Source organism: Colletes latitarsis, chromosome 8 (assembly GCF_051014445.1).
Source record: "Colletes latitarsis isolate SP2378_abdomen chromosome 8, iyColLati1, whole genome shotgun sequence".
NCBI lineage: Eukaryota > Metazoa > Arthropoda > Insecta > Hymenoptera > Colletidae > Colletes > Colletes latitarsis.
The window spans coordinates 31,320,432-31,335,198 of record NC_135141.1 but is presented as its reverse complement, the minus strand read 5'-3'; the positions used below and the strand labels follow the sequence as shown (position 1 = coordinate 31,335,198).

The following is a 14,767-nucleotide window of genomic DNA, read 5'->3' as shown; positions in this document are numbered from 1 at the left end:
CGTTGCATTCTCCGCGCGACCTGTGCAAATTCCCAGCCCGGGGGACGTCTTTTTCTCCTCGCGAGATTTATACGGGAACGTTCACGCTCGCCCCGAGGAATGCGAGAAAGAAATCGAGAATCGCGACGTCGCGAAAATTTCGTTCGAGGTGTATCGCGCGATAACGGATCTGTCGATTACTTTGTTCGAGGGTGCGACAGAGTTTGACAAACGATAAGAGCGCGAGAAAAATGCACGCGTTGCGTGCTGGGAACGCATTCGTCTCGAATTAAACATTTACAGTGTTTTTTTTTTTATAGATAAACAGCTTTGAATTCATCGTTGATCCGGTAATGGCAAAATGGCTCGGAAATGGTCGTCGAAAGTTTCATAAAAATAAATGGCGCGCTAGCGATCATTATTCAAACGAGTTTAATTGAAATGCTTTCGTTGAAAAATTGCTCGTTTAATTGGTCGCGGACAAAGCGTTTCGCGCGTTCGCTAGCGGGAATTAATTCGAAAAAAATTCAAAACGACCGATAAACGTTGCAAAGTTTTTGCTTTTCAAATTCGTTTAGTCGAGTTACTGTTACCAGCATGCCTCGCGGGCATTCGAAACGAATAATATTTCGAATTAAACCGATTAATTTCGACGGCCGCTAGCGGCGATTAAACTGTTGATAGATCGCTCCGGACGTTTTATCGCGTATCGCGTTTGATTAGGTAACCGGTGAATTTACGCGAAAGAGATTATCGTAATAGAAACAACAAACATCGAGGGGGCAAAAGATTATAAACGATGATTCGATTTGTCCGCATTGGTGATCGAGGTGCGGAATATTTACTACGTTACGGTGCTCGTTGTGTCGAAAATAAAGCAAGCGAAATTAACGTTGCGTTAAATTTTCGTCACGTTCGGTTACAAATTATTCGCCGATAAATTGCTCGGCGAGCGAATTCGCAGAGATTCGTTTTCGAAATTTTCGTATTAAGATTTCCCGTTTAGTACGATCTTATCTCTCGGGCGCGGAAATTCTCTGCTTTATTCGCAGACAGTCATGAACTCCTTAATTTGCATGGACGCTCTATCGCGCCTCGGAATCTTAACCCAGACAAGTTTCCACGCTATTACGCGACATCGTACTTTCCACGGTGTTATACAGGATAAAGCGGAAAGAGAATTCTTCGACGGATATCGGAATCGGTAAAAGTCGAACGGAAACGCGAAAAACTACGATTCAGCTCGGTTCTTTGCTACCATATTGTCGAAATTAATACGGATTAATACGCGAAACGAAGCACGTAGTAATATTTCGACTCGAGCGTTCGTCGATAAATACTAGAAACTTGAAAACTGGTTAGTTCGATTTTTTTTCAACGCAAGAGAACGCAATCAATTCTTCGTGATCCATTCGACACGTTCCATTAGCTTTTTTCCTCCGATTGGTAAACGTCTTAGAAATAGAAGGAAATGGAATTCTGTCCTATTTGTCGGGCTTGTACGGTCACTCCGCGTCATCGATGCGTTTTTAATCCCTGGCCATAGACAGCCGGTTTTCCAGGATATATCGTTCACCGCGCGAAACAGTAAGCCCCGGATACAAGCGACGCGAAAAAAGACGAGTTCTCTTCAAATGTCGAGTTGGTTATTTCACGGTATCAGAGAACACTTAATCCTTACGAGCCGTAGCATGAAATACCCCTCGCACCAGCGGGATTTAATCATTTTCCCGTTCGCTTCTTCCTCGTTTTTCTATTTTTTTTTTTTTTACCGAAGAGTTTTCTTTATGCAACTTCCGTTATCCAATTGCTCCGTCGAAACGCTTTACCATTCGATCGCTGTGGCCTTGCATAATAGAAGGTTCGAATCAATTCGGATAGTGTATAAAGCCTTTTCAGGAACAAGACAGAAATTAATATATTTGAAAGAACCGTAATGTCAACAAGAATGTATTAGAAAAACGAAGAAGAGGTAAAAGTAACGTTCCCTTGTGTTACTCTTTCATTGTTATGTTTCCATCGTTGTTGCAAGATCGTAGGAAACATGATTCCTGACCGGTATCATGTTAATACGTATAATGGGCTGTACGGTGTATTTTCTAGCAGTGTCTGGTTCTAGGAAAGCGCAAGCGCGATGCTCTCTTTCGCAAATGAAACATAGAACCCTCAGGATTGATTAAAAAGGTCTTGCGCACGAATTATTGGATTTCAGTGGAACTATCCGTTTCCGATTCGTCGGGAAACGAAACTCTCGATCGTATCATCGACGGTGTAATCGATTCGAGAGCAACGATGGAAATTCGTGCAACATTTCCGTCGAGTGGGAGTAATTGAAAAGTTGCACGCGATTCGGTAAACGTACGGAGCGCCGGCATTAGAAGTTGTTGCCTCGAAGACTATCGAGGAGTAATACGCGACGTGAACCGTGGAAAGCATTGAGAAATCCTTCGTATATTCAAAAATCCACGGAGTGGCGTTCGTTTCGGAAAGAACGTGATCGATCTGGGGTAGCTTTGCGGAATATACAACGGCTTTCCCCGTTGGCGTTGGCGTGCGTGGAACCGCCTCAGCGATAGAAAATGAAAAAAGTTTGCAGAAAACGTGTTTCGTTTGATATGATTCTGGCGTTACATCGAGTTCGGTGGAATAATTCCTCCGGAAGATGGACATTGTCGAGCTCGATACTCGACTTTGGGCCTTGCATTTTGTAAAAGTTTCCTCTTAGAATGCCTCTGACGTGTTTTCATACGAACATTTTACATTTACTTTTATGTAGAAAATCCATTGGTGAAGCGGTTCCCTCGGAGCACACACAGCGTATACCGTGTTTGCGCTTTAGAAACTTTACGTTGCAACGAGTTTCTCGGTTGTTTTTGCAGCTCGATCGGGTTTCGGCAATTGAAAAGCTACAACGAAGAACGTTTCTGGGTTAATTGCTCTTTAATCGAGAGCGTGGTTTCGACTCGAAACGATCTTTTCGTAGTGCACGGGAACTATCGCGAACTCGGTTGCAAGAAACGTTACTACGGCTCCGTATTCTCCGTGTATGCGTTTACGGGTTTTGCGGAAAGCTACGAAATTGAACGGTCCTCCTTTGCCGGTTGTTTCTTACGTTTCTATCCGCATGTGCAACAGACCGGAAGATCGAGGGGGGTGAAAGAAAGCAAACGAGGGGAGGGAATACCAGAGGGGAAGCAACGCGATCATTTTTCACTGACAAACTTTTAGCAGCTGGCGCACGACAAATCGCCACTGTCGCGTTGATTCAGAAGTGATTTCTCATTGCGTGAATTTCCGGCTGAAATTCCACACGGAGCATCTCGCGCGTTATAAAACGTCACCGTGACAGCGTATGAAAACGGCCGTGGTAATTGCGTGCAACGGGAATATTTCACGAAATATTCTCTTGGACCTTTTCCCTCGACCCGCGTCATTATCGTTCGTCTAATTTGCTGTTCGGTGTAAATAAATTAGTACAAGGCGATAGCATTACTGTGGAAACGTTTAACGTTTCGATCTGATCCTCTTCGGGAATAATGGAGAAATGCCTCGTGTAATCTAATCGGAAACGCGCGAAAGAACGAACGCGAGTTTATACAACGCGATAAAAAAGTTGAGACAAATAGTCGATGCGAGCATCATCATTATTTAGAATAATATACGTTATTAATTGGTTAGGTCATTCTCGATTTACAGAATTATATTCTTGGAATAGAGAGGGCAAAATAAAAATTTCTATGGTTTTCTCAGGCATCTCATATTTTTCTAATTCGTAAATTAAATTCCCCTATACAGGGTGTTCGGCCATCCTGGGGAAAATTTGAATGGGGGATTCTAGAGGCCAAAATAAGACGAAAATCAAGAACATCAATTTGTTGATGAAGGCTTCGTTAAACAGTTATTAACGTTCAAAGTTCCGCCCGTATTGAATTTTTTTCTAGAAAGTGAGTAGGATTTCGAGGGTATGTGTAATGATCAAAAATGATTGTATTTGACCCCCGCAACTGAAAATAATTTTTTTAGAACGATTCGAAAATTTTTTTTTTCGCCGAAAAATTTAGGCACCTACCCCCTGTCGATTTTTCTTAAAAATTCCTTTTTCATTTTTAGTAATATTGTTTAACGCCCTACAGAAAAGTTGTCTAATACTTTTTTGTAGGTACCCATGAGCTCTACTTCAGAAAAAAATTTCACTGAAATATATTCACAATTGTAGGAGTTATGGCTGTTTGAAAATTGGACCATTTTTTATGGGGTTTTTCTCATTTTGCGGGGTCAAGGACCAACTTTTCGAATATTTTTGCGATTTGTACATATTCTCCACCAAAATACGCGTAGTTTGCTTTTTTAAACATTAAAATCGTCCAATCCGTTCAGGAGTTATGATATTTTAAACATACGCATGAAATTTCAGTGAAACATATCAATGTATGGTCAGACATTGTATTTTCGGTAAGGAATTTTTTTCTCGAAACTGAGTAGGATTTCGGGGGTATGTTTATTGACCAAAAATGCTTGCAATTGACCCCTGCAACTAAAAATAATTTTTTCAAGACGATTCGAAAGACTTTTTTTTCACCCAAAACTTTCAGCACTTACTCGAATTTTCCCAGGGGTGGCCGAATACCCTGTATATTACTTTGCAAGGGTCCTAGCAAAAATTATATAGTAGAATTTTTTCCTACAAGAAAATCTATTTTCGTGAATCACTTTGAAAGGTTCTGCATTTTTGTTAAAATTTGAAGATTAAGATCGTCTTGGCGAACGTTAAATATAAGGTCTGATCAGTGGATCGTGAGTTTAGCGGCAATATAAACCAGTCTATACGGGGGACGATATAAATTACGGGCGTCCGTCGGCACTATAATTAAACGACAGATAAAAAAGGAGGAAAAACGAGCGCCCCATTATCGAGTGACTATTATAGCGGCCCGCGAAGAATCGCAATGTTTTTCAGCCCCGGCAAAGAACGCTGGTCGTTCGTCTTTCTCGAAAGGTGCCGTGCATTCGAACGGTCGATTTTTACGCGAACGGAAGCTGCGAACGAAAACAAAGCATTTTATCTCTGTGACTGACTTAATCGTTCGGTCTTTGTCACGCGAGAGAATTGCGCGGAAAGCTCGAGCCCGAGCTTTCGATCGACAGGGTTGAATCGAAAAGCCGCGCGCGTAGAAAGAACCGACGCCGACGCCGACGGGCGTCTGTTCGTTTTTCATCGGCAAAGTTTCGCGTGACAAATTGTCCCCGCTATCGAATCGCTACCGACAGAGAGATCTCTCGACGAAGGAATTCCACGGGAAAATGCATTTGCATAATGCGATAAAGTACACAGACCGCGTCGCGAGCCTGCTCCACCGATTCGACCACTTTACGAATTGCCCGGAACTTTGAAAACATTCCTCGGTTGGAGCTCGAGTGGCTTATAAGAGGCAGCCGTGTGACGTAATTCGAATCAAAGCGAGTCGGGTACTGTACAATAACGGAACTGTTGCCAGCCGTGTAGTTAAAACCAGCTACAATGGAAAGGAATAATGTACGTCGAAGCCATTATTCAGAGTACCAAACCTCGACGCTTTTGGATCGCGGCAGGAAGAGGCTTTGCTTGATTTTCCTGTATTATTTAACACCGTGACGATAGAACCCGTTGCTTTAACAGTATCACTCGTGTTCACGTATTAACAGGTTTATTGGGTAAGGAAATTCTCTGGGAATCTCGTAATCCCGGTCGTCGAAAATAACGAATAACAGCTTCTTCCACGCGTTTCTGAAAAATAGAAGACGAGAAAGACGTTTAAGTTGCTCGACTCTGAGAAAGTATTTTGTCCACGTAATTCCGTGGAATGGATTCATCGCGTTTCATTTGCATTGTAGGAAAATTCATTGAAATCGTCTCTCGCGTCTTCCGCGGTGGATCTAAATCCTCGAAACAGCGAGATCCCGGATTCGAGACACGCAGGCTATATCGGATTCGACTCGTGTCCGGAACGAAGCTCGACGAATCAATGCTCCCCCGGAAGATAGACTCGCGGGATTTATAAATCCCTTCGTACGCGACGAAGAGACGACGCGTAAAAATGGAAAACACGATACTGGGTATAATGTGCAACGTTAACGCGGCGAAATGTCCCCGCAAAGTCGATTTCTCCGTCGCGATTTCGCTTTAATGGTCGCCATTTCACTCGAAATTTACATTTTAATTCAAGAGTTAACTATTTGACTGGTATCGCGTATTTATCGAACGAATTTCAAGTATTTTTATATACTTTTTATTATAAAATAGAAAGGTAATAAAATACAAAGAATATATTTTACGATAGAATAATCTAAAGTGGACTAATTATTGCGTAAGTCAATTTATGGTTTCGAGCGGTAAATTGTTAAGAACCGAACAAAGGCAAGGTAACCGGGGGACAAAATGAAATTATCTTTCGCAACCGTCGGTCTTTTAAACATAGCGCGACGAAACAGAATTATTCTTCGTTCGCCCAGATATTATTTCACAAAAGCACTCGCCTCGTTCGATATATTATACAGAGTGTCATAACATGCTTTCAGTCTAGATCTTTTGGAAGACGTTCCATTAGATGTTGTTCCTCGCATGTGGTTTATGCACGACGGAGCATCGTTCCACGTTGTACAGTCATCCCAGCCAGACAGTTTACTAGTAAATTGGTTTTCCAATCTGGCCTGCTCATTTTTATTTGTTGTTACTTTACATTATTCTGTATTCAAACTCTCCCAATCGTCGTCTCCTCGCGTGTATAAAAATGTCTAGTAATAATAAACGAAGTAGAATGTTCGATCGTCGATTCTAGATCGAATTAGCTTGATCGATCGATGAAGATTGGTCCTTGATTCCAAGCTCTTGCCAGCTCGTCGGCAGTCCCTGTCCAAGTTCCGTCTTTTCGTCGCTGATAATCGATATCAGTGTCCGTGGCGCAGGGTGCAGGGAGTCAAACATTATCGATAACGTGTCTTTTGTCCCTCGTTTCGTTGCGTCTGCTGTGTGCAACGTTGATTGGACGTACTCGCGGATCCTGTGGGCGTACGGACGAAAAACCGTCCGCTCCTCCTCGTCCTTTACTCGCAGAGACGTTTCTCGTGACGCAATTGTTTTCTGGCCCTCGCAGCGTCCGTAACAAACCGCGTTTCAGGGACTTCATTGTTCCGGACTAATGCAGCCGGGAGCGTATTGCGATTAATCGTTACCGTCGCGCGAACAACGCTGCGCGAATTTGTATTCCACGGCCCGTTGTTATTGTTAACCGCGGTCGACGCTGCAAAGCGACGGTGGCGCGTTGCGGTTCGAAACTGGACTCCCACCCCTTCCCGCGATTCACGCGAATTTTACATACCGGACACGAGAAACGAGCGTCGAAGAATTTTTCATCCGATTTTAGTTTTCTTTAAATAACGACGAACGAATCGAAAATTGTGAGTCGAATGAGTTAAAGCCACGGTAATTAGAAGTAATCCAGAGACTTTTGGAGCACTGAAATAATAGAGATATATAAAAGTCCGGGGATCGTTGGGAACATCTCAAAACTCGTTGGAGAGAGTGCTGCACATCTGACCAGTGCTTTAATGGGTTCGACGTGTTTCCAGTGGTTCTGAACTTTTCAGTAATTCTATTTAACGTAGTATATGTATTAAACGTTAGCTTATTCCATAAGTCGTATCCAAGCGATGATTTAGAGCGATATTTTGTATAGAAAAAGGTCTAGAAAGTGTTAAAAGAGATTCTGAATAGAGCATCCTTCTCAGAAAATAAGAAAGTAAGAATCGTTCGGAGGCACGGATGTTTCCTACAATAACTTTTGATAAGTAGTATTGCGTATTAGGCGACGTCGTCGTCGGTAGATTGTAGAATGAGGAAGGCGTCGGTATAGCGTAAAGCGTTGTAGCGTCTACCGTTTACCGGAACGTTGTTCAGTCAGCGTTACAAACGCAATTTGCTGAAACGATCGTTCTGTAATATCGCTTGAAATGACCTATGTAGCACAATGACATTACCTGACCCGACCTAAACCTCGTTACAATTTACCTTGACGATCAGAGGGCCTCGTTTAGCATAGTCGCCGAACATAGACGCAACAGATGTCCGAATGAAAACCGAGCGTGCATCGTCCGTCGGCTCGATCCGATCGATTTTTGCGCGTTAATATCGAAGATTCGTACGATAATCGCCGAAGTTACGCAAACGGATTCCGCGAACGGGTTTCATGCATTACAACGCGTGTTATGCAATTGGGTTTAGTCGTACTTACAACGCGTGGGATGCTTTAACAAGTTCTAACGAAAAGTGCAATTACATACGAGGATAAAAAAACCGTGAGCTTTGTTATTTTACTATTTAACCGTTCCATTCTATCTCCGTTGAAACAGGATGTACGATTGTGTCGTGTAAACCTTATATGCAATTCAGATATAAGAGAACGATCAAGGTGGGACATTGATGAAGAAACTGCCGTAGGGAAACTAATTTTCTTTCTATTATTTATAGTCACGTATGCACCACGGGATTGCTCCAAAGGAAACCACTAATCATGGAACCGTTGTAATATCATTTCACAACGATATATCGAATTATTCGAATGGCCACTATAATCCCGTGGAACGCGTACGTGGTACGTTAAACAAATTACTGCAGAGGTGAATTCTTTACCTTGTTTAATCTATTCTCACGTGCCGGGGAAAACCGGGAATTTCGCGTTAAAAATTCCGTTTTAAAAAACATTTTCACCACGAACAACAGCGTCGAGAAATTAATTATTCAGCGGTTTTATAAATGAAACTTAAGCCGTTTAGCCATTACATTGGCCTTCCATGTTGTCGTCCCCCCTAATATGTCCAAACGACGCCCTGGAGCTTATTGTTACTTTAAACGCTTTTGAAGAAAGAATTTTGTGCCCCCTTGGGGGGGCGTTATCGCCCACGCTGCAAAACTGTACCGAGTCTTTCTGTGCTCTATCGCCGGGATATCAAATTTTAAACTCGTATTTTTATTGCTTTCGTAACGAAAAGTATCGCGCAAATAATATCACAGGCAAAGATATTTCAATTACGTAGGAAGTAACTGACGCGATAACGACTGATTTTGCCAGCGACAGCGAATCAGTGCGTATAATAAATTTAATTTCATCGAATTTTCCGCCAGTAGTTGCGAATTATGATCGCGAAACGGTCGAAAGCTTTGCAAAACAGCACACGTGCTCGTCGGTTAGGTGACTCGTGACACCCGAGCATCTCTTCCTCACAATGGGGGGTGTCGAAAGTTATTCGGTCTGACCATCGTTAAGCAAACGTAACGGGGTGAAACAACTTCGAGGAAATCGCCGGAAGTGAGTTAGACAAAGAGAAACACCGGTTTCCATAGGAGCGGTTCGACCGAGCGACGATGTTTTGCGCTAAGCTCGGCGAGCATTAAACCGGAAACTAATTAATTTGACAAGGAACAACGACACGTCGCGAACTATAATGTCGCGGGTAACGAGCGTCGTCGAGATTTTCCAGAAAGTAAAAGATCTATTAACCTTGTTTGCGTCGCGATACTCGACTTTTCTCGTATTCTTCTTATACGAATTTTTCCATTTCCATGCACCGTTTCAGGGAAACGATACTACCATGTTCGCACCCATATATTTACAGAGTAAACTTTTGGTAGTAAATCGTGGCCCGTAGAAGTTTCACCCACTGTCTATCGTATCAACGATCGAAAAGATTCGAGTTGGCAGCGTCGATCGGTGGTTGCAACGCGCGATAATCCGCGGATAAAGTCCGGCCAGCTCGCTAACTTTGAAAGCGCACGACGACCTGGACTCGACTGAAATAAGAAATACGAAAAATCTATTACGGAGTACTCGGTCCAAGTTCCGGGTCCAGGCTGCAGCGATGATTATATAAAAACTTCTCGAGGTACTTCCTGTTCGCGTTTTCATACACGCGAAACGAGCCGCGTCGCCTCTATTTAAACTTGTCGCGAAGTTCGTTCCAACTAATTATCGATGCCTCTGTGTCTTGAACCCGCGAGACAAACAGTTTTACAAACGGATCTCGAAATTAATCTCGTCCAAGTATACCTCGCGAATAATTTCCTCTCGGAGGCTATTTTGCACGTTGGGCGTCCGATGTTCTCAACGCGGTCATTTGCTTTCCGTTGCGTTATCGTCTCGAGCGTCGGTGGTGTCGGAAGGAAACGCGACTGGAAAAGAAACGCGCACTGTTTTGCTTCCATTAAAAATATACGAACACCGTCGTCCACGGGAGTCGCTAACTTCGAAAGAAAACACCCGCAGGAAATTGCGACGCGTTTCTTTGTAATAACAACGGGGCGCAGCTGCAGCCTCGCGTAACTAATATTTCTAATGCTTGATCCTGTCTCTGTCGCGTAACGGGACGCTCGATGAAAAATAATTTCCGTAAAGTTTTTTTTATAAATGCAATTCCTATTTAGGAAATTGCAGTTTCCACGCTTTAAAGCCTCTCTTCGATCGTTCTCAAGAAATTGTTATTCCATAGAGTCTAAAAAAAAAATGAAATTCGAGGGCCAGAATGCTTGAAAAGTCTCTGGATTTTCGATCGTACGTCAGAGTGTTTGGCAGGCGGTATTTCTTTCGAATCGTTACGCGTTGTCCGAAAGCCGATGGTCGAATCTGGAGTATCGAAATCGAACGCCATCGGGCGAGATGCACGGCCCGTTAAAAGTGGCGGCGAATATTGCGGCAAAGCAGCGATTCGAGAGAGCTTTGGGAGCCGTTTCCGACAGCTGACGGAACGGTTGCTCGGATAGGGCCAGAAGGAAATTAAGAAACATCGACGCGCAGACCCTCGCGATTGGAAACCGTAACGTTTCCTTCGGACGAGGAGTAGAAATCGTGGGTGGTTATTCTCTTAAAACGCGGATTACCCTTCAAAGACGAGACTCTGGGTCTGGAAAGACACCAGCTTTATGCAGGATTCTCGAGATTACCGTTTGCCGGCGTGCACTAGGTTTAATAACGGTGAAATTTGTTGCTGCCTTGTAGGCGATAAACGGAAGACGGAAGCAGGGGCGGAGTCCGTTATTAAAATAACTACAAAGCGCAGCTTCGCTCTCGCGGAAGCTATAGCAGGCTTGTAAACAAACTTTACGAGAGTAGACCAGTCGGGTGTTTACCATCTTGCTCGTTTTACATTAATTTTGTCGCTACGACGGGAAAATCAGTCCCTGGTTCGCGACTTCCTTTGCTCGCGTGGCGTCAATGAGAAACGAAAATTGAAGATGCTCGGCGAAGAAATTGCTATAAAATCGAATAATTATCTCCCCCTCCCCCTCCCGTGAGCTAGATCTACGAGGAACGTGCGAGTTTTATCGAAATACTCGAGGGGAACGTTCCTAACGCAGGTGTTCATCCACCTGGAAATCCGCGTGGGTAGATTAGAGGTTACGGTTGCGGTGGATAATGCAGCGAAAACGCATTCTCCACATTATCGGGTGTAATAGCATTAATATCCCATCAAACACGCGCGATAGTCCCGAGACTGGCAAATTACTTCCGTGTACGAGAACGATTTCGGTAACAAGTCACCGGTTACATCGAAAATTAATACCCTTAACCGTGAAAAGTGTCATCGTTGAATCTACGGAAACTTTTCGTCGACGAAGTTTTCGAGTCTTCGCTCTCGACTGTTCGTCGATCACCGGAAATTGATATTCGAAATCGAAAATCCGACGATTCCGAATCCGGGACTCTGGCACGAGGCATCGCGTAGTTTGTCACTGTCACTTTCGAGCACGATACTCGGAGGTCCGTTTGGAGAAAAATAGTAAAACTCGGTGCGGTACTTACCTGTACAAAGTCCTCCGAGAAGAAGAGTGCGACGGCTCGGTTAACAGGTGAAAACCGTAGTCGGAGTCGGAGCGCGGGAAAGGTTCGAGTGGCTCTTCGAATCCGCCGGTAACTCGCAACGGTGTGTGCGTGTAACGTCTCTCTCGACTGGTCGATTCACGGCGTGCTCGGGGGCGAAACTCGGTAGCGAATCACGACGTGGATCGCAGGTGAACGTGTGTTTAAAGAGTGTCCTGGTTGCCCTGAGTGTGCCTGTCGGACGAACACAGCGATGCGGACGAGCTAGCTCTGTCCGGTACTTCGGTACCGTGCCGGGTGCTATCCTCGATGCTTTCGGTCGGCGTCTGCGCTCTTGTAACCTTCCGACCTTCTCTTCCACCTGCACACCCCCGCCGTACGCCAGGCGTATTTTAGACCGCAACCGTCCTAGCTGCGGATCTCTTTCCCTCCATAGAGGTTCCCTCCACCTTCCACCTATCCTCTCTCTCTCTGTAGGTTGGTTCACCTGACTCCCTACTAACTCGAAAGCACCTGACGGTGCACCTGAGCCTAGGGTCAATGCTTCTGCTTGTACCTTACACGAGGAGCTGCTTTAAGAGGACGTCGAACGCCGTCGAATACCACCGACGTTGCTTCGAAGTAAATATTTTGTGGAACGCTTCGGACAACAATTGCAGGTGGTTGTTGATCGTTCATTTAAAAGTTATAATTCCGTTTTGACTCGACGAGTCGCCCCCGACCGGTATAAAACGCGGTCGAATAGGCGGTTGATGTCGAAGTAAATATTTTGTTCCTTCGAGCAACATTCGCGGGCGTTGATAATTTAATTAACGTTCGTTCGAGTGCCCGACATTTGCATTTGGATATTTTGTTTTCGGATCCGTAGCGCATGGAGCACGTATTTCGTTGCTCGTCGGTTAGTTTGGGTCACATTCAAGCGAGACGGTTCCGAGGGTACGACGATATATTAAGGAAATTCTGATTTCCAATACGTCGAGTATCTCAAATAATTTAATTACCCTCGTATAACTACGTTTAAACCGGGCGCCTCCGAGACAGGTTCAATGCTTTCGCTCGTATTTTCGATGTTGTTCCGGCAAGACGTCGAAGTGGTTGTTGATACTCGCGGAAGTAAATATTTTCGTTTGGAAAGCTCGATAAATTGCATTCGAAGACTTTTGTTTCGACAGTTTTCTTACTTGATATGATAAGAAGTATATTTAATTAGACGAAAGTGCGGTCGGTTGAAGCGAAATCGGATATTCGAGAGTGCACTCTGTGCACATACACAAAATATACACGAGGATACGTGGGGGAACATGATCGTATTTGATTACGCGTTGGCTAGTTTGATACTTTATTGAAGAGAAATAGTTCCTCTATAATCCAAAGATACATAACAATAGTAGGTAAACGGTGGCTAGCGAATTGTATGCGGCTCCTCTAAACCCTTACCGTGGCTCACATATTGCTGTACAATTCATTACTACTACTGTTTGCGATTAACAAATCAACAACCGAAGGAATTAGAACGGACTGCGATTACCAAGCACAAACTTAATTTTAAATTGTTTGAGAAACGAAAGATAAATGGTATGCATTCGTATACAAAGAAAAAGAATTAGTATATTAAAGTGATATATTTTAAAATACTGTTCCAATGTGGCTCCTACAGCGACGAGCTTTGGCTACCGCCGACGTGCAACGTTCAGAAAATTCTAATTTGAATTACACAGGGTATCTGAAATTGTTTAATTAGTTTCGTAGAACTATATCTACTGGCGCATCCGAAACACGTTTTGATGGCTTCTCTCGCGTCTTCGACGAGGAGTAGCTCCGAAAAGATATCGAACGGACTAGATTGCTAATCCTCGTGTGTGTAAATATTTTGTTTCGAAAGATTCAAACAACAATCGCAGGTGGTTGTTGATCGTTTAGTTAACGTTTGTTCGAAAGCTTTGCTTTTGGATTATAGTGTTGGATCAGTTTTACCCGTAAAAAAGTATATTTATATTAAAATATACTTTCAATTCTCGCATACTCGCTGTTTATATTTAATATGGCTCGAGTATTTGTCCAGAAGCGGATTTTATTAATAAGTGTACCATCGAATATTAGCGAATGAATGCCACGGTGAAGTACCTGCTAATAGACTTATTTTCAGTCTCTCTTGTCCAGTAAATTCATGTAATATCGAGGGCTGTGCTTGCCCATTGTCGTTATCATTTTCATTATTAGTATTTTCATAGCCATTATTATCGCTACTTTCAGACAAATCATATTTTTTCCTCGCTAATTACAAAAGATATTGAATTCGTATTTTCTTTATAATCGATTACATTTTTATCATCTATCCCTTATCAAAAGTTTATTATTATAATAATATCGACATTATATACTTGCCTTTATATTGTAGCTGCTTTACGACGATGACTTAAAATAACGCGATAAAAATTCCAGACCACGCACGTTGGTCGCGTATTAAACTAATACTAGGGTTACGAGATATTCGGCGTACATTTCGATTGTTTATAGGGTCGTCAAACAAAGGATCAATCGTGACTTGTACAAAATTTTTATTTCTAATAAGCAAGATATCCAACATATTTAAACTAACTTTGTATAAATATCTATTTAGCGCACTCGAGGTTCATTATTTTCGACATCATCTTCCAAGGGGATTTGTTGCGGAAAGACGATACGGGCAACGTTAAACAGATCATTGATGCTTCGTTGCGCCAAGTATCGAGGAGTAGCGAACACTTTATTTCGAAAGACGCCGATAATGAGAGTAAACTTCTTGATAAACTGTTTAATATTCATCCTCAAATTACCGTAGTTGTTCGCGAATCGGTAACCGTAGTTTAAATATTTCTACGTTTCCCGTGCGTATCGTATCGATTCCACGTACGTCCGGAAGAGTGTTTCGCGAACGAGCGAAATCTTATAATGTATTAAAA

The 14,767-nt window shown here is 43.1% G+C and overlaps 1 protein-coding gene across 1 annotated transcript in view; it reads right to left on the bottom strand.

Annotated features, from left to right (window-relative positions):
- LOC143344282 (ras-related protein Rap-2a) overlaps window positions 1-12,094 on the bottom strand; it is a 31,470-nt gene extending 19,376 nt beyond the window's left edge. The window contains exon 1 of the mRNA XM_076770168.1: window positions 11,808-12,094. The gene's annotated coding sequence lies outside the window, so the exon portion shown is untranslated. The remainder of the gene's footprint in view (window positions 1-11,807) is intronic.
- Window positions 12,095-14,767: the final 2,673 nt, after the last annotated feature.